The sequence below is a fragment of the Balaenoptera physalus genome (assembly GCF_965194825.1).
Source record: "Balaenoptera physalus genome assembly, chromosome: X".
NCBI lineage: Eukaryota > Metazoa > Chordata > Mammalia > Artiodactyla > Balaenopteridae > Balaenoptera > Balaenoptera physalus.
This window is the reverse complement of record NC_138903.1, coordinates 86874636-86896977: the sequence shown is the minus strand read 5'-3', so window position 1 is coordinate 86896977 and position 22342 is coordinate 86874636.

Sequence of the window (22342 nt, the reverse complement as noted above, 5' to 3'; positions counted from 1 at the left end):
ATGAAGAGGAAATAGTCTACCTGAAAAATAATTCAGAGTAATGATAGTAAAGATGATAAAAAATCTTGGAAACAGAATGGAGAAATTACAAGAAACTTTTAACAAGGACCTACAAGGACTAAAGAGCAAACAAGCAATGATGAACAAGACAATAAATGAAATTTAAAATGCTCTAGAAGGAATCAATAGCAGAATAATTGAGGCAGAAGAACGGATAAGTGACCTGGAAGATAAAATAGTGGAAATAACTACCACAGAGCAGAATAAAGAAAAAAGAATGAAAAGAGTTGAGGACAGTCTCAGAGACCTCTGTGACAACATTAAATGCACCAACATTCAAATTATAGGGGTCCCAGAAGAAGAAGAGAAAAAGAAAGGGACTGAGAAAATATTTGAAGAGATTATAGTTGAAAACTTCCCTCATATGGGAAAGGAAATTGTCAATCAAGTCCAGGAATCACAGAGTCCTATACAGGAGAAATCCAAGGAGAAACATGCAAAGACACATTAATCAAACTAGCAAAAATTAACTACAAAGAAAAACTATTAAAAGCAGCAAGGGAAAAGCAACAAATAACATACAAGGGAATCCCCTTAAGGTTAACAGCTGCTCTTTCAGCAGAAACTCTGCAAGCCAGAAGGGGGTGGCAAGACATATTTAAAGTAATGAAAGGGAAAAACTTACAACCAAGATGACTCTACCCAGCAAGGATCTCATTCAGATTCGACCGAGAAATTAAAACATTTACAGACAAGCAAAAGCTAAGAGAATTCAGCACCAGCAAACCAGCTTTACAACAAATGCTAAAGGAACTTCTCTAGGCAGGAAACACAAGAGAAGAAAAAGACCTACAATAACAAACCCAAAACAATTAAGGAAATGGTAATAGGAACATACATATTGATAACTACCTTAAATGTAAAAGGATTAAATGCTCCCACCAAAACACATAGACTGGCTGAATGGATACAAAAACAAAACCTGTATATTTGCTGTCTACAAGAGACCCACTTCAGACTGAGGGACACATACAGACTGAAAGTGAGGGGATGGAAAACAATATTCCATGCAAATGGAAATCAAAAGAAAGCTAGAATAGCAATTCTCATATCAGACGAAATCGATATTAAAACAAATACTATTACAAGAGACAAAGAAGGACACTACATAATGATCAAGGGATCAATCCAAGAAGAAGACATAACAATTGTAAATATTTATGCAACCAACATAGGAGCACTTCAATACATAAGGCAAATGCTAACAACCATAAAAGGGGAATCGACAGTAACACAATCATAGTAGGGGACATTAACACCCCACTTTCACTAATGGACAGATCGTCCAAAATGAAAATAAATAACAGAATCACAAGCTTTAAATGATACATTAAACAAGATGGACTGAATGGATATTAATAGGACATTCCATCCAAAAACAACAGAATACACTTTCCTCTCAAGTGCTCATGGAACATTCTCCAGGATAGATCATATCATGGGTCACAAATCAAGCCTTGGTAAATTTAAGTAAATTGAAATTGTATTGAGTATCTTTTCTGACCACAACACTATGAGACTACATATCAATTACAGGAAAAAATCTGTACAAAATACAAACACATGGAGGCTAAGCAATACACTACTAAATAACAAAGAGATCACTGAAGAAATCAAAGAGGAAATCAAAAACTACATAGAAACAAATGACAATGAACATATGACGACCCAAAACCTATGGGATGCAGAAAAAGCAGTTCTAAGATGGAAGTTTATAGCAATCCTACCTCAAGAAATACAATCCTACCTCAAGAAACAAGAAACATCTCAAATAAACAACCTAACCTTACACCTGAAGCAATTAGAGAAAGAAGAACAAAAAACCGCCAAAGTTAGCAGAAGAAAAGAAACCATAAAGATCAGTTCAGAAATAAATGAAAAACAAATGAAGGAAACAATAGCAAAGACCAATAAAACTAAAAGCTGGTTCTTTGAGAAGATAAACATAGTTGAAAAACCATTAGCCAGACTCATCAAGAAAAAAAAAGGAGAAAAGTAAAATCAGTAGAACTAGAAATGAAGAAGGAGAAGTAACAACTGACAATGCAGAAATACAGAGGATCATGAGAGATTACTACAAACAGCTATATGCCAATAAAATGGACAACATGGAAGAAATGGACAAATTCTTAGAAAAGCACAACCTCCCAAGAGTGAACCAGGAAGAAATAGAAAATATAAACAGACCAATCACAAGCATTGATATTGAGACTGTGATTAAAAATATTCCAACAAACAAAAGCCCAGGACCAGATGGCTTCACAGGTGAATTCTGTCAAACATTTAGATAAGAGCTAACACCCAAACTTCTCAAACTCTTCCAAAATGTAGCAGATGGAGGAACACTCCGAAACTTTTTCTACAAGGCCACCATCACCCTGATACCAAAACCAGACAAAAATGTCAGAAAAAAAGAAAACTACAGGCCAATATCACTGATGAATATAGATGCAAAAATCCTCAACAAAATACTAGCAAACAGAATCCAACAGCTACTAAGAGGGTCATACACCATGATCAAGTGGGGTTTATCCCAGGAATGCAAGGATTCTTCAATATATGCAAATCAATCAATGTGATAAATCACATTAACAAATGGAAGGAGAAAAACCATATGATCATCTCAATAGATGCAGAAAAAGCTTTCAACAAAATTCAACACCCATTTATAATAAAAACCCTCCAGAAAGTAGGCATAGAGGGAACTTACCACAACATAATAAAGGCCATATATGACAAACCCACAGCCAACATCATTCTCAATGGTGAAAAACTGAAAACATTTCCCCCAAGATCAGGAGTAAGACAAGGTTGCCCACTCTCACCACTATTATTCAACATCGTTTTGAAAGTTTTAGCCACAGCAATCAAAGAAAAAAATGAAATAAAAGGAATACAAATCAGAAAAGAAGTAAAGTTGTCACTGTTTACAGATGACATGATACTATACACAGAGAATCCTAAACATGCTACCAGAAAACTACTAGAGCTAATCAATGAATTTGGTAAAGTAGCAGGATACAAAATTAATGCACAGAAATCTCTTGCATTCCTATACACTAATGATGAAAAATCTGAAAGAGAATTTAAGGAAACATGCCCATTTACCAATGCAACAAAAAGAATAAAATACCCAGGAATAAACCTATCTTAAGAGACAAAAGACCTGTATGCAGAAAATTATAACACACTGATGAAGGAAATTAAAGATGATACAAACAGATGGACAGATATACCATGTTCTTGGATTGGAAGAGTCAACACTGTGAAAATGACTATACTTCCCAAAGCAATCTACAGATTCAATGCAATCCCTATCAATCTACCAATGGCATTTTTCACAGAACTAGAAAAAAAAATTTCACAATTTATATGGAAACACAAAAGACTCCGAATAGCCAAAGCAATCTTGAGAAAGAAAACTGAGCTGGAGGAATCAGACTCCCTGGCTTCAGACTATATTACAAAGCTACAGTAATCAAGACAGTATGGTAATGGCACAAAAACAGAAATATAGATCAATGGAACAGAATAGAAAGCCCAGAGATAAACCCATGCACATATGGTCACCTTATCTTTGATAAAGGGGATAAGAATATACAAGGGAGAAAAGACAGCCTCTTCAATAAGTGGTGCTGGGAAAACTGAATAGCTACATGTAAAATAATGAAATTAGAACACTTCCTAACACTATGAACAAAAATAAACTCAAAATGGGTTAAAGACCTAAATGTAAGGCCAGACACTATAAAACTCTTAGAGGAAAACATAGACAGAACACTCCATGACATAAATCACAGCAGGATCCTTTTTGACCCACCTCCTAGAGAAATGGAAATAAAAACAAAATTAAACAAATGGGACCTAATGAAACTTAAAAGCTTTTGCACAGCAAAGGAAACCATAAACAAGACCAAAAGACAACCCTCAGAATGGGAGAAAATATTTGCAAATGAAGCAACTGACAAAGGATTAATCTCCAAAATATATAAGCAGCTCATGCAGCTCAATATCAAAAAAACAAACAACCTAATCCAAAAATAGGCAGAAGACCTAAATAGACATTTCTCCAAAGAAGATACACATATTGCCAACAAACACATGAAAGGGTGCTCAACATCACTAATCATTAGAGAAATGCAAATCAAAACTACAATGAGGTATTACCTCACACCTGTCAGAATGGCCATCATCAAAAAATCTACAAACAATAAATGCTAGAGAGGGTGTGGAGAGAAGGAGACCCTCTTGCATTGTTGGTGGGAATGTAAATTGATACAGCCACTGTGGAGAACAGTATGCAGGTTCCTTACAAAACTAAAAATAGAACTACCCTACAACCCAACAATCCCACTACTGGGCATATACCCTGAGAAAACCATAATTCAAAAAGAGTCATGTACCACAATGTTCACTGCAGTTCTATTTACAATAGCCAGGACATGGAAGCCCCTAAGTGTCCATCGACAGATGAATGGATAAAGAAGATGTGGCACATATATACAATGGAATATTATTCAGCCATAAATAGGAATGAAATTGAGTTATTTGTAGCGAGCTGCATGGACCTGGAGACTGTCATACAGAGTGAAGTAAGTCAGAAAGAGAAAACAAATACCTTATGTTAACACATATATATGGAATCTAAAAAAAAAAAGGTTCTGAAGAACCTAAGGGCAGGACAGGAATAAAGATGCAGACGTAGAGAATGGACTTGAGGACATGGGGAGGGGGAAGGGTAAGCTGGGACAAAGTGAGAGAGCGGCATGGACATATACAGAGTACCAAATGTAAAATAGATAGCTAGTGGGAAGCAGCCGCATAGCACAGGGAGATCAGCTCGGTGCTTTGTGTCCACCTAGAAGGGTGAGATAGGGAGGGTGGGAGGGAGACGCAAGAGAGAGGAGATATGGGGATGTATGTATATGTATAGCTGATTCACTTTGTTATACAGCAGAAACTAACACACCATTGTAAAGCAATTATACTCCAATAAAGATGTTAAAAAAAATAATTTCATTTGTGAAAATATGGACTTATTCCAGCATGGTACTTCCTCTTGTCATACTTTACACTGTGTCCTATACGTCAGGAAACTAAGACATTGCATTTTCTACAAGCAGATTATTATTGGTAAAGATGAGTTTTCTTTAGTTCTGGGAAATGTTCAGTGGAGTCTCTCACCACACAGCTGTACTTCATAAATAAGAAAAATATTTGATATGGCCATTCACAAGTTAGAGGATCATAAAATCCTTCAAAAGCCACTAGTTTTATCTTATAAATGTAAAATAAATAAGTCTGAACCTTGTCATTTACATTTGCCACAATCAAATGCACATAATCACATGGGTCTGAATCCTGACATGAAATCCTGAATCTTTTTTCCTTTTTACTGATGGCAAGAGAATCTATTCCTACAATGATATTCAACTCAGTATATAACTTCCAATGCTTTAGCAACATTGCTCAAGTTGATCTGAAAGGTAGGTTATATTGTTGAAACATTCTGTAAATTATAAGCAAAGATCATGGTAATTCAAGTCATGCTTCATGTGACCAATACCTCAGAACACTGTAAATGGAGAATAAGTATTTATGATGTCAAATGAAAGAATTTCTGTAGGTAACCTTTTTCATTTTTTGCATGCCAGTCTTAAAAATGGTGCCTAGTGACATTTAATTGCCTTAAAACCTTCACACTTATAGAGTCTGTGATTCTAAAGAACTCTTACTTATATCTTGACCCCATTTAAGAAAGTACTATTCTCCCTGGAGCTGTATAGGGATAGACTGGTCTCATCAGAATCCAAAACTAAAGAAAAGTTAAAGAATAGTCTGTCAGCAAAGTTGGAAGGAATCCTTGTATATGGATTATTGTTTCCTCTGGGATGAATATATTGATGCATACTACCTCCTGTGATACTAATATCTAAGAGCTACAAGACATATAATAAGAAAATAACCCATTTATGGGCAACAAATAAAATTAGCAGGTGCCAGTTTGCAAACGGTGAAAAGATAACACATATACACTTATTTTTTCATATTCTGCAATTTTACAACCTTATACTCAGCACTTCCCAAAGCCCCAGGGATGGTTCACAACATCGTACTATCAAGATTCAAGAATAAAAATAATGCTTTGGCTCAAAGACATAATACCTCACATAAAGCATTTCCTCAAAAATAACAGACCAAAGGACTGATTTCATCATTTCCTTTTTGGCATTTAAGAAAAGTGTATTCAAACGTTTAAAAAATAACAGTGAAACTTTTAAGACATAGTGACTGAGTAGTGCCTTTCTCCAAAAACGGAATTTAAAGCCATGGAAAACTAAATAACAAATGAAGAATGGCTGAGAATTGCCACTGGAAGACCTTGAAATAAATGCTGAAGAAAAGAATGAGCTGTGTCAAGGTACTGATCCATGCTGTCTCAGAGAGGTGATAGACTGAAAGGCGTAGGGTCAAGTTTCCAGAAAAAAAATCATCCTAATCTTGCAGTCCTCACCCTTCTATGGCCAAAGTTGTTTTGGAAATGACAAGGAGGGATTGTGTAATATGAATCCCTGTCAGAGAGCTGTGGCAGTAATATTCTGGGTCAAGCCAGCACCCTCAAAATTCCTCCTATCAAAATAGCACCCTGGCTATATGGTGCCCAATAAAACTGAGAAGCTGGAGTTGTGATTGTGAGAACACTACAGATTAATAAATAATTCACTTTGTTCTTTGTATGTCCCTAAGTAAAGTAGAATAGGTCTCAAAGAGCCTAGGCAGCACCGATATCCAGGAACAGTGAGAGGGAAAAAAATGAAACAGAAGGGACAGAATCAAAAAATAAGCCGGAGAGATTTTACCAGAGAGTCAGTGTTAGGACAAGCAGAAAAATATGGTTCATTTCTAGTCTTGCCATCAGCAACAGCAGTAACCCACACTGTCCCCCAAGTTTGTGTTAAACCTTCAAAGCAGGATACTAAATCCTTTCACAAATTTTCTTAAAGCTGTGACAGTGACAACAAAGCAGAGAGCATTTCCTTACAGTTTGGGTAAGGAAATTGAGCAGCCCGATATAGATGAAGAATTTTTAAAGAATCCATAGTGCTAGAGTATTTCTGTGGGTTTGGAGAATTCACTGAGTGAATGTATATCCTGCAAAAAGAGGGTGATAAAATTAAGCATATCTCTTGATCTTGATAATTCAGTGCCACATGATGAGTGAAATGATTCTGGTCTTTTCCTGCTAAATGACAAACTTGTGTATGGTAAATATTTGTTAAGATCTTCTCTTTCCACAAACTCTATTAGGACAACTTTCTGCTGCATTTGATTATATTGCTGCTCATAAGCATTCCACAAATCCTGAGTTGTTAGACTCAGAACAAGTAGCACACTTGTTTTTCATCCTAGAGAAACTGCCCACTTTCCTCATCTCCTTTTGCTGCAGTGAGGAAAGTAGTGAATTTGTACAAAAGAACAATGTCTGATTTTTGTCCCTCAATATATACACAGTCAATTTTTTGTTCAAAAGTGATGCTCAGAATTTGTGCTTAAGGGATGTCAAATTGTCAGAATTATCCTCCTGAAAGCTTTTCTCGCACAGGAGTCTGCTTTGTCTAAGAAGCTCTTTTCAGTGTCAACATAACACTTTTGATGTATGCAGTAGCTGTTTTGCTTTCCTCACTTTTGACCACGAATACCATGTTTGTTGCTTGTAGTTTTCACACAATTGTGTATAATATTTTGGAAAGATTATTCTGTGCATGTTTCTTTGCACTTTCCCTAGCTCAAATGAACTTATTAACCCATATTGATTTCTACATTTGTGTTTCCTCACACTTTTTCTTAATATATGAATTACTTATTTTGAAAAGATGGCAAATTCTGTTAAATTAGGTGAGGGCAGTCAGGGGATTTGTTTCTGCAAAGTCTCAAAATAAGAGATTAGTGTATTATTCAAGTTTTTTTGCATTTTGTGCTATACACTCTGAGATAAAAATATAAATAAGGTAGAGGACCTGCCTTTTGAAGCTCTTGTTCTGGTATAACTATGATAGATAGTAATAGGTGCTATAAGTGGCTATGAAGGATCTAACTCTGCTTGGGGCAGGGGAAATAGAGTGAGTCTTGTAAAAAGAGGAATATCTGAAAGGTAGCAGAATATGCCACCACAAAATTTGCATCTCTGGCATAAGAATTATTTTGAGCTGATTACTTTGAGAAACAGCAGACATGGGAGACGCCACAAAGAGTAGAAGTTACTCTTTTCTTTTTGAAAAACCTTAGAAAATGTATTTTTTAAATTTATTTTATTGAAGTATAGTTGACTTACAATGTTGTGTTAGTTTCTGCTGTACAACAAAGTGATTCAGATATATATATACATATTCTTTTTCATATTCTTTTCCATTATAGTTTATCACAGGATATTGAGTATAGTTCCCTGTGCTATACAGTAAGACCTGTTGTTTATCCATTCTATATATAATAGTTTGCATCTGCTAGTCCCAAACTCTCAATTCACCCCTCCCCCACCCCGCCTCCCCCTTGGCAACCACAAGTCTGTTCTCTATGTCTGTGAGTCTGTTTCTGTTTCATAGAAAACTTTATTTGTTCACATATAAGTGATATATGATATTTGTCTTTGTCTGACTTACTTCACTTAGTATGATAATCTCTAGTGGCATCCATGTAGCTGCAAATGACATTATTTCATTCTTTATTATGGCTGAGTAGTATTCCATTGTGTGTGTGTGTGTGTGTGTGTGTGTGTGTGTGTGTGTGTGTGTACCACATCTTCTTTATCCATTCATCTGTCAATGGACATTTAGTTTGTTTCCATGTCTTGGCCACTGTAAACGTGCTGCTATGAACACTGGGGTGCATGTATCTTTTCAAATTAGAGTTTTCATCTTTTCCAGATATACACCCATGAGTGGGATTGCTGGACCATATGGCAACTCTATTTTTAGTTTTTTGAGGAATCTCCATACTGTTTTCCATAGTGGCTACATCAATTTACATTCCCACCAACAGTGTAAGAGGGTTCCCTTTTCTCTACACCCTCTCCAGCATTTATTGTTTGTGGATTTTTAATGATGGCCATCCTGATCGGTGTGAGGTGATACCTCATTGTAGTTTTGATTTGCATTTCTCTAATAATTAGCAATGTTGAGCATCTTTTCATGTGCCTATTGGCCATCTGTATATAGAAGTTACCCTTTTGAAAGGGAAATTTACAGTTATAAAGGGAATATCCATTTGTAAGTGTGTGTCTGTAATAGGAAGAGGATGACTCTACACTGGAGAGTTTTATCAGTGGAACAGGCTCTGATTTAAATCTGCGTAACAAATCTTACCCTTATTTACTAACCTCCCATAACTGTCCTCTTTCCCCACCTCCCACCTTTCTTTTGTCTTTAGCTGGAAACAGTATTTAAACTGGTGGCTTAGGCCACCTCCAGGAGTTACTCTTATATCCCTGGGTATCTCCCATGTATACATGGGTATTCCTGTTAATAAATTTCTGTTTGGTTTTCCCTTGTTAATCTATCTTTTATTACAGGAGTCTCAGCTAGGAATCAGAAGGGTAGAGGAAAAATTATTGTTTCTCCCCTACATGTCTCACAAAAAGATAAAGGAAGCAAGAGAAGTATAGCACAGAGAAACATGACCAGTTCAGATAATAAGTAGTTGAACGTAGTCCTACTAAGAAGTTAAAACTTTATACTGTAGGTCAGTAATTCTCCTTGGTGCACAAATAAATAAGCTATAAAGAGTTTAGAAATGTCTGTGCCCTGGACACCACCTTCTCAAGATTCTAATTTATTGGTCTATGATGAGTAAAGAAGGTAATTTGTAAAATCTCCCTGGTGTAGACTGAAATAAAATGCACAACATGATGGTTGTGAGTTCAGTTTTATTTGGGGACTTAATGAGGACTATAGCCAAGGAGACAGCCTCTCAGGTACCTCTGAGGAACTGCTCTGAAGAGGTAGCTGCGGAGGTCAGTGTATATGTGATTTTGGCAAAGGGAGTACATGCAACCAAGCACACATCTCAAAGAATCTAACTATTTGAAGACCTGTTCTGCCAGTTTGCCCAGAGCACAGAGTGTCTCATTCCTAATCTCTGCCCTGAACTCCTTTCAGGGTGCATTAAAGCTCAGCACCTGCAGTAGCTAACGACTCCATCCATGTAGAGCTGGATGGTGAGCGACATTCTTTACTTGGCACTGGTTATGCTAATCCACAGCCAGTGGAAAATCAACACTTTACACAATGGGAAGCCATTGAAGGGTTTTAAGCAGGACCATGAATGATGATTTGGGGAAACAAAATAATTTATTTAAATTGAAGAAGTGAAAGATCAAAGGCTGAGATACAATTAGAACAGTAATACCAAGATATCACCCCTCAACCCCTGCAAATCTAAAACAAGGTTTTCACTTGCATCAAGCAAAATGGTACAAAAAAAGGACAAGGTAGTAAGTTTCTATAAAGCTATATTTATTCTACATAAAGAATTATTTTCTGTTCTGATATTGCATCATCCTTATGTTTTTATTTTAAGACGTTTATTTTATAAAATAATGGTGAATATACATGGTGCTTATTGATATCGATATTTGATGTTTTTACTTGGCAAAATATCAGTTTTGTTTTTCACAATTGGAAGTGCTTACAATTTCCCTGCTCTTTCTTTCTTTTGTTTTTACTTTCACAGTTGACATATTAAATGCATACTATGAGATGTGTAACATATACAAAGTGTACAAATCAATGAATTTTTACACTTGTGTATACCCCTGTATCCACCACCTACTTTACGACGCAGAATTTGTCTAGCACTCCTGAAAGTTTCCTCATGCCCCATTTTATTCAATTTCCACTCCTCCATCACTGGCAACCACTGTTGATTTATTGGATCAGAGATTAGTTTTGTCAGTTCTTGTACCTAATATACGTGGAATCATACAGTATGTACTGTCTGGCTTCTTGCAGTCAACATAATGCTTCTGACTCATCCATGTTGTTGTGTAAATTTCAGCAGGTTTTTTTTTTTTTTCATTTCTCTGTAGCATTTCAATGTATGATATTAACACAACTTGTTTATCCATTCTCCTGTTGATTAACATTTGGGTCATTACTATTTTTAGTTATTTTGAGTGAGGCTACTATGACCATTCTTTTATGAGTCTTTGTGGACATATGTACTTGTTTCTCTTGGTTATATACATAGGAGTAGAATTTCTTCGTCATTGACAAGCAATATAGTTTATCCTGATATAAGTCTATTGCAATATATTTAGCATATATTAAGAAGATGTGAAACTAAATTTATTATCAACTAAATTTATTTAGAGCAGCTGCATAAACTTACAATTCCACCACCAATATATGAAAGCTACAGTTGTTCTACATGCTTGTCAACTCTTAGTATTATGTCTTTTTAATTTAAGCCATTTTGGTGAGAGTATAGCCATATATCACTGTGATTTACTTTTGTGTATGTTGGGTCATCTAAAGAAAATGACTGTTTTTCAATACCTGTTTATTTTAGTTGATCAGCTGTACAAGTAAGCACAACTACACATTTTTGGCTACTTAAAAAAAAATTGGGCTGTAATTCACATGGCAAAATATTCACCATTTTAAAGTGCCCAAATCAGTGATTTTTAGAATATTCACAAAGTTGTGTGACCATAAACACTATCTAATTCCAGAATATTCCCACACTGCAAAAAGAAACTCCATACTCATTAGCAGCTACTCTCACTCCCCTCTCTGTTCCCCTGCCACCTCTCATCCCTCAACCTTGGGCAACTATTAATCTACTACTTTCTGTCTCTATGGCTTTGCCTACTTTGAACATTTCATATAAATGGAATCATGTAGTATGTTGCCTTTCATGTTTGGCTTCTTTAAGTTAGCATAATATTTTCAAGGTTCATCCATGTTGTATCATCTTTCAGTACTTCTTTCCTTTTAATGGCTCAATAGTATTCCATTGTGTGAATATACCATATCTTGTGCATCCATCCATCAACTGATGTACGTTTGGGAGGTTTTCACTTTTTGACTATTATGAATAATACTGCTATGAACATTTGTGTATGAGTTTTTGTGTAGACATGTTTCCTATACTCTTGGGTATATATCTAGAAGTAGAATTGCTGGATCATATGGTAACTGTTTAATTTTTTGAACAAATGTCAAATTATTTTTCAAAGAGGCTGCTTACATCAGCTTACATTCTCACCAGCAGGGTATAAGGATTCCAATTTTTTCACATATCTGCCCACAGTTGTTAATGTCTGTCTTTTATTATAGTCACCTTAGTGGATGAAAGTGGGTATCTCATTGTGGTTTTGATTTGCATTTCTCTACTGACTAATGATGTTGAGAATCTTTACATGTGGTTATTAATCATTTGTATATCTTCTTCAGAGAAACGTCTATTCAAATCCTTTTCTCATCTTTAAATTACATTATTAACTTTTTCTTAATGACCTCTAAAGTTTTTTTTTATTATATTCTGGTAACAAATCCTTATAAACAGATATTCTTAATTTAATGAAATCAAATTTATTGTTTTATTTAATCTTTTATGGTTTTATTTTATGGCTATTTTTTTCCTTTATAAAGGAAAAAATTACTACTCCATAATCACAAAGATATCCTCCTATGTTTTCTTCTAGAACAGAGTTTCACAATTTTTTTCTGTGAAGAGCCAGATAGTAAATATATACAGCTTTGTGGGCCTTACACTCTTTATCATAATTACTCAACTCCACCACTGTAGCATGAGAAAAGTGATAAAGAATACATAAATGAATAGGTTGGCTGTGTTCCAATAAAACAATTTACAAACAGAGGTAGTAGGTCAGATTTGGTCTATGAGCCATATTTCTAAAAGTGTTATTGTTTCATCTTTCACATTTAGGTCTATTGTCCACCTCAATTTGATGTTTGTGTGTGGTGTAACATAGGGATTAAGGTCCATTTTCATCCATAAGGATATGAAATTATTTAATACATGGCACCATTTATTAAAAAGACTATTCTTTTTCCCACTTAATTACAGTGAGATCTTGGATGTAAGTCAAGTGACTCTATATGTGTGGGCCTATATTTGGATGCCCTATTCTGCTCCATTGGTCTATTTGTCAATCCTTTCATTAATATCATACTGCCTTAATCATTATAGGTTTATAGTTATTCTTGAAATCTAGTAGTATAAGTCCTCCAACTTTGCTTTTCTTCTTCAGGATTATATTGACTACTCAAAGACCTTTGTATTCTGATACAAGTTTTATAATCAGCTTATCAATTTACATACACACTACACACACCCTGCAGGAGTTTGACTGGGATTACGTTTACTCTATAGATCAGTTTTGGAAGAATTGACATTATAACACTACAGAGCCTTCCAATCAATCCATAAACATAGTATACTTTTCCTTTCATTTAGATCTTTTTCAATGTCTTTCAGAATGTTTTGTAGTTTCAGGTATAAAGATTTATCACATCTTTTATTAGATTTATTTCTAAGTATTTGATGCTTTTTATTGTTATTTTCAATGTCATCTTTTTATTGGCCCCAGAATTTTTGTTAGTTTACAGAAATAAATACAAATAAATTTTGCATCTTGACTTTTTCCAAGTAACTTTGATAAATTCACTAATTAAATCTAATTGTTTCTGAAATTTTGCTTCTCCCTGAAATCCAAAAGTCTTATAACAACTGAAGAGACTACTGAACTAGTATAGAGAAGAGGTAATAAAAGCACAAACTAAAATGGTGGTTATGAGGAAAGATTTAAGAAATCTATAAAAGATAGAATCCATGGAACTTGTAATTTTTATGACAAGGTAATGAATATTAGAGTCTATCAGGTTTCTATCTTGGATGGATGAATAGTTAATGTTGCCATTTACCAAGGTAGGAAATACAGGGAGAAGAAAATGCTTAAGAAAAAAATAATGAGGTTAGTTTTTAATAAATTCCCTTGAGTCGTCTATAAGATATCTAAAGGAAAATTTCCATTAAGGAACTGAAAACAGAAATCTGGACTTCAGGTATTGAAAGTTTTTAGGAATATAGGTGATAGTTGAAGCCACAGAGATATAGATGAAAACATAAGAACAATGTGTAAAGTGAAAAGAGAGCTAAAGATTTTAGTACTAGAAAATGCCAATATTAAAGGAACAGTGAAGTGAGAAAAATCAACGAAGGAGAACAAAAAGAAATGCCCAAGAAAGGACAAACAAGAAAGGTAATCACACAAACCAATGAAAGAAAGATTTTCGAGAGGTAGAGCATGTTCAGCAATGTGAAGTGCTATAAATTGGTCAAGTGAACCAAAATTGAAATCACCCATTTAGAAGTTATTAATTACTTTTTCCAGAGATATTTCAGCACATGATGTTCGAAATGGAAGCCAAAAATGAAGTGGATTGAATTGGAGGTGAGGAAACTTTAAAAAACAAAAAAGGAAAAACTGAGCAAAACAGTGTTTGTAAAGTCTTTTATGTGAAGAGCAGGAGAAAAGACTCTAGACAAAGATTAATACAGGTTCAAAGGAAGGGTTTTTTTTTAATTTTTATTTTTATACAATTTTTTAAGGTTACACTCCATTTACAGCTATTACAAAATATTAGCTATATTCCCCATGTTGTACAGTACATCCTTGATGTACTGTACACCAATCTTACACCCAATAGCTTGTACTTCCCACTCCCTCACACCTATAATGCCCTTCCCCCCTCCCACTGGTTACCACTAGTTTATTCTCTATATATGTGTATCTGCTTCTTTTTTGTTATATTCACTAGTTTGTTGTATTGTTTTAGATTCCACATATAAGTGATATCATATAGTATTTGTCTTTCAGTACCCTCCAAGTCCATCCATGTTGCTGCAAATGGCAAAATTTTGTTCTTTTTTATGGCTGAGTAGTATAAGGAAGGTATCTTTGAGTGACAATATTTGATAATATTTGTATCTCTAGTAGAAAGACCCAAAGAGTTTGAGGCTATAGATGGAAGAGAGAATAATAAATGGAACAAGGTCTTGGAGTAAATGGAAGGAGAGTGGATCTGATGCATAAACACCACCTGAATTAAACTAAACTATCCCTGTAATGGGATAAATAGAAACATAAATACTTATATGTTTTACAGAAGTTGGATATAAGTTAATACCTGCGAGTTTGATCTTCTCCCCTACCTAGTCTCTCACATTCTATTATCTACTTAACATGTTTAAATTACTTCTAAGTTGCCCTCAAATGGGTGAAAAAATATCCCTCCCTTACTTGAACTTCACTTCCTTCACTTATAATGAACAATGCCACAGACACCTTGTAAGCCTCTAGAAAGGATTTATTCTGTGGTGACAGGCCTTTAATTATGCATGTAAAAATCAAGCTACAGATTTAAATAATATGTGATGGTTTTTGTGAAGGTAAGAACATATAAAGAACAGGCACTCATGCTATCCCTTGCTACATATCCACTTTCACCTCCGTCAAATACAAAATTCCAAATAGAATCAAGTTAACAGTAAAGCAATGTAAGTTCTGAAGATTTTTATTAAAAGCTATTAATTAAGAGGGCATGGAGACTTTTTTTAAAAAGCAATGTCAATTATTTGCATTGAATACACTGAACATCAACAAAGAAATACATAGATTTTAGTGGAATGTGACAAGTAGTTTATAGTATCAATGAGGATGTTGAGACATCTGGTAAATGGAGGATTGTGATTACATTAAGCAAAGGAAACTTTGAAGGTAATAAATTGAAATTGACAGGTTTAAATAATTATAACAGAAAATGAGTGGTCAAGATAATTTTTAAGATACTTCCTCAATACACATGAATATTAAGGTAGCTTATAAAATTCAGATTTGATTTCTATGGACAAGGAAGTGAATATTTTTAAATGTTTCCTATTGCATTTGCCACAACATGCAAAATACATAAGGTGATGATTGGGAAGTTAATAAAAAGATGAGACTGTCAGCCCCTAAATTAATTCATTAGTCTAATATTCATGGAATATATTTGCCTTTCAATGCACACACATGATTCATATTAGCATTAGTGGGAGGAAGTTTCACTTGCATGGGAAGAATACAGCAATCAACATGCAAAAGTGTAAGAAAACTCTTTGTGAAGAATTTGCTATTTCACTGTTTATTGCAAAATTGCTCTCTGCATGACACCAAATGAATACATTGAATCATCCAAATGTTTCTTAACAGCTGCATGTTTTACATTGTAGGTGAAAAGTGTAAAATATTTTTTGCATTTTATCCATAAAAAGAAAAGGTAACTAACCAACCACATGCCAAGCACTGTGCTAAGTCCCTGACAAGTGTAGTTATTGACACAAAAGTGCTGTGAAATCATCCCAAAACTCAGTGGCTTAAAATAATCATTTATTCTCATGCATCTGTGGGTCAGTCAAGCATTAGTTGATAGAGACTGGGCTCAGCTGGGGAGTTTTTCTGAACTTAAGCTAGACTTGCTCATGGATTTGGGTGTTGGCTAGCAGTTGTATGATCTATGCCGGGCCCAGGTAAGGTGGTTTGTTCTGCTCTGATGTATCTAATCTTCTCCAGGGAGCAGCAGCGTAGCCAGTGGCAAAGGAACAAGAGGGCAAGCTGAATGGTGTAAGAGCCTTACATATTTTGGTCATGTTATGTGTTACAACCTGTCATTGACCAAAACAAGCCAAATGGCCAAGCTCAGAGTCAAGGGTTGGGGACATATACTCTACATCTTCAGTGGAAGAAACTGCAAAGTCACTGGGCAAAGGGCATGGATACAGGATGGGGTAAAGAACTGGGGCCATTAATGAAATCTGAAATACACACACTATTTTATTTAATCCTCAACACATCCCCACATATTATCCTCTTATTACAAGTAGGAAATTAGAAAAAAGAGAGGTTAAGTGACTTGCCCAAGTCATAGAGGTAATAAGTTGCAGAGCTAATGCCAAAGTTCATGGTCATTGTTGTCATTCCAGTACATAATTTTCTATGCACATAGTTTAAAAATCTGCAAGTGAAATGAGGTCTGCCAATTAACTGATACACAAATGGTATTGGCAGGTAAACAACAAATATATATGTGTGTGTGTTTGTATGTGTGTCTGTGTGTGTATCCATAATCATATAGAATATTGAGTAATAAAAAAACAACCACTTGATTGAATCAATGGGGTGACATTTAAATCATCCTTTAGTTTTCGATTGCTCATACATGTTAAGATCTCTGTCACAGATGTCTGTGGCAAGACTGCTTTGTCTTCCTAAACCTCTCATCATCCAAATTGTGAAGAAACCACACAATCTGTTCTTCTCTCTGATTCTGGGCTGAAGGATGGTAAGGGAATATATTGTGAGAGCAGACTCACCACAGTTCTACACATGTGCAGATATATTTTGAGAGGGAAAGGAACAAGTTGAGGGAACACATATCATGTGGCTTCAGTTTTCTCAATAAGTATATTAATGATATTATCATTTACTCAGAGATAAATAAAAAGATATCCAAGTCTTCTCCATCCTTAAATAAATAAATAAATGGCAGCACACTTTTTCCTGCCCTTCCCTCAAGTTACTATTGTATTTTTCTGTTTCCCTTCAACGCCAGTCTATACTTGCTGCTGCTGCTCCTTGATACCACATTCCCACATTAATGCCTTAGCTTCCTTCCTCACTGGTCTTGCCCTCTCCAATGTTATCTTTCATCTCCCAATCACAAATATTTTTATCAGTCCTCATCCTTTTTGCCCTCTTTCCAGTATATGCCATTTGCCTACTCTTCTACCACTGGAAACTCTATATTTAGAGGAAGTGTAGAGATGTTAGCTATGTGGGTACTGGAGCCAGTCTGCCTGGATTCGAATCCTGACTCTTCCACTTCAGAGTGCTGTGGCCTTCAGTGAATTAATGAACCTCTCTTTGCCTCTGTTTCCTTATCTGTAAAAAGAGGGTAGTCATAGCACCATAGTACCCAAATCGTATGGTTATCATGAGGATTAAATGAGGTCATCTATGGTAAATACTCTGAAAACTGCCTGGCACACAGTAAGTACTCAATAAAAACTCTCTCCTTTGATGATACTGCATTGCCCTGTTCTCTTCCTACATTTTTTAGCATACTGGATTTAATTCCTCCTCCCAATCCCTATTTATATATGTTTACTCACAGTTTATTCTCTTTTTAAAATATTTCTTTATTGAAGTATAGTTGATTTACAATGTTGTGTTAGTTTAAAGTATACAGCAAAGTGGTTCAGTTTATATATATATATATATATTCTTTTTCAGATTCTTTTCCATTATAAGTTATTACAAGATATTGAGTATAATTCCCTGTGCTATACAGTAGGTCCTTGTTGGTTATCTATTTTATATATAGTAGTGTATATACGTTAATTCCAAACTCCTAGTTTAACCCTATCCCCCCTTCCATTTTGGTAACCGAAAGTTTATTTTCTATGTACTCACAGATTCTTCTTATACTTCTCTTCTATACCCTTTTTTTATTCTTACCTAGTATCAAAATTTTAACTATTAATCTTACCTAGTATCAAAATTTGATGTCCCAAGTTCTCAAATCTATGTCTGACCTAACCACTCTTCAAATAACACTATTTCAGTTTAACACAGTTTTCTCATACTCAGTTTTCTACTGACAAACAGAAAAACTGCTCAGTGGTCTCATCCAATAATCCCCTTATATACTTTAAGATCACATCTTTTATGCTTTAACCTTCTTTTTACTAAGCTAAGTAACTCCAATCCCTTTAAACTTTTCTTGTAAAGCCTGTTTTCCATTCCTTTGAAATTCTTTATTATACGTTTCTCTACCTTCCAATACCTCTATATTCTTCTTACAGTATGAAAATTCACTCTTCATAATATTCAAAAAATGTTTTGACTAATGTTGATTACAATGAAAGCATATTCTAACCTTGGGTGCTAATCCCCTGCTAGGTTCCATTATTCAGCTTGTGGGTAAGAATAGTAATTTTCCTGTTCTTCTTGATTCTAGCCAGGTCTGTTCCAAAGAATAAAAAGGTAAAATTAATATAATACGAACAGCATTATCATGACCTCAGTCAAAGTTGTGGGTTTTGTGCAGAGCAATTTACCCTTATTAATTCATATTGTAACTGTATGAAAGGAACTAAACGAAATAGAGTCCAGGATTGGGCACATACATCTAGGCTTATTCCATATCCTAGGAGATCAGCTAAAGTTCTTGTGAGAATATGCCAAAGATCATCCTAAGCTAGAAAAATCAAATGCCAGAAGGATAGTGGACTTAGGAATCAGTTTAAAAGAATCTAGTGCCTGATTTATGAATTAGGAGTAATCAAGGACAGACAACTCTGAAAATTTTGGATATGTAAACTGCTAAGGTTTTATAAAATACCTGGCGACATGGATTTGAATTCTAAATGCCTCCACACCAAATTTTCCTGAAAGAATCCCCTTTAAACCGCTGTCCCCATTAACACCCTGGCCATTCACAATATGTACTCCACCATCTTTTCTCATTTGGGCTTCTAAGAGCTTCAGGAACTGTTTGTGTAGCAATTACAACTACGCTGGAAACGGTCAGATTGTTCATAGATTGACAGTAAAGAACTTATAGGGATCCAAAACACTACAAATCTCCAAACTTCCTTGAGGCTGTAGGGAAGTTTCAAAAGCACTGATAAGAAGCAGGTTGCAGCCATTAAGCAGATATCGACTTGCGTTGAAAGCAGTCACACACGTATCAAACTGTGACTAAGTATTGATCCAAGACCAATATTTACCTCAAGAAACAATGCATCCTGGGTGGACCAAAAACCCCAGTCAATACATATCTTTTTACATACATTCCATTACCAAAATTAATTGTGACAAAAATTTTGATCTACTTTTATTTTAACATCTGAGGAATATTTATAGGAACTTCAGAAAGTATGTAGCGCTTTCTGTTATATTACTGTAGTCCATTTATTAAGCTAAAGGAAGAACCAACGTAAATGTTATTAACTTTGTTATAATCAGTTTTGTGCTTTTCTCCTGGAAAGGTATGCAATTTACAACAAGTAGGGGTAGGGACTAGAGAGGAAAGAACTTTAGAGAGAGAAGACTTCGCTTAAAATTTTGCGCCTACCGTTTATTAAATATTCAGCCCTGGGAAAGTTTTTAACCATTCTGAGGCTCAACTATACAATAGAGGAGAATATTAATGCCTACCTGACTCATCAGATTGTTATGAGAATCAAATGAGATCAAGTTGTAATCCAGCTATCCTTCTATCTCTCATCACCTCTTTACATCCAAATGTCTCGAAGGAGTTGCCTTAATTCACATTTCACTCTTTGTTATCTTCCCACTCACCTGTCAACCCACAGCAATCTGTCTTCCATACCTACCACTAAATTAAACGTGCTTTTAATTTGTCTCCTGCTTCTTCATTGATAAGTCTGATAGGTACTCAGTTCTCATCTTATTTGATTTTATAACAGCATTACTCACGCTTATCCAACTCTTAATTTGAAGATCTCTACACCTTGACTTCATGTCTCTGTGTTCTCTGGATTTCCATTTCTCTATGGCTATTCTTTCCTAGTATCCTTCAAGAGCTCATCTTACCCTCCCCAGCTGTTTTTCATTATACCATACTGAGCCCTCTTCTCTTGCCATTGCACACACTCTCCCTGTGTGATCTCACTCAGACTTGTGGTGGACCATTACCACGTATGAGCTGTTGACTCCAAAATCTATAACTCATTCATTTATTCAAAAACCAAACAGTATATATGTATACAGAGCATTAGTGGAGTACACCCTACTTTAGGTCTTTGTTCAAATGTCAACTTATCAGAGAGGCCTTCCCTGACAACCCTCTAGAAATTAGCAATCTCTACATTCACATTCTGCATACCCCCACATACAACTTCATTTTATTCATAGAATGTATCAAGTTTATTGATTATTATTATCTGTTTACTTTCCATCTCCCTTAGTATATTGTTATTTCCAAGACACCAAATATCTTATTTATTTCATTCACTGATGTGTCCCCAGTGCCCAGGAAAGTGCATAGAGAACATGGTAATACCTCAATAATTGTTGACTGAGCAAAAATGTAAAATACTTGGAGCAGAGTAGGTACTCAATAAATTGTTGTACTATTATTATTATTACTATAGATGAGTAATTAAAAAACTTTCAAAAATAAAATACCATATAAATGATAAACTAGGAAATCACAAGCACAAGATGCTTATTAGTTGATTACAGGTAAATCTGGATGAAAAATTCTGTAGTATCCACCAGAGCTCCTGGACATGTCATATACACACCTCTAGTGTCCGTCTCACACAAGCATAGGGCAACAGGGTATCAGGCTGTAGTTGCTGCTGGAAGCTGGAGGAAGCAGTAATATTAAAGCTATTCTTTGGTTCTCTGTTAGGGTGTCTGTAGAGAAATCTCATCATATGGAGGCAACAGTAATGATACTATTAGTAACAACAGAAAGAGGAAGACCTCAGTGCAACCTCATTTTCCAATTTGCTAGATCTAACTAGTGGTTGCCCAGTCCCAAGCTCTTCAGTAGCCCTTGGCCCAACCCCTCTCATCATACCCACCTCTGAGGTGGTGCCAGTTCCTGACAGTGGCTCAGCACATTAACTAATACAAAGCAAACCTTTATTACTTTGTAAGGAGTGGCACAAAATTGATTAATTTCAAACAAAGTTAATTGCCTTGGGAAACTGAGCAACATGCTGCAACAAAAACATTTATATTAAATAAGAAAAAAATATATGTTTTAGGAAAAACAGTTTAGCTTTCTGATAAACATTAATAGGACTCTGTAGTTGAAGCTTTCTCTAAGGAAAACAACCATGAGTTATTGTAAATAGTTCAATCAAGTTAGCTGTGTGTAGCAGTTGGTTCCCCAAAGCCTTCAAGATAATTGGGGGCTTTAATAAGGGGAAAGGAAATGCTATTACTAGAAGCAATAGATCCCTTTTACACTTGGGATCCAAGACTCAGCTTTGAGTAGTGGACTGTATGTGAAGCTGAGAAGGGGTCACAGTAAAAATGGTTCGAGTGGTGTTTATCTGCTCTGTATGTAGTAGAATCAGCAACTAAATTAGAGCAGTATATATTCTTTGAAACTACTGAAGTCTACAGGAAGGTAGATACAAGACACAGTGGATTTGTCTTTTCAGTGAAATTTAAAATTGG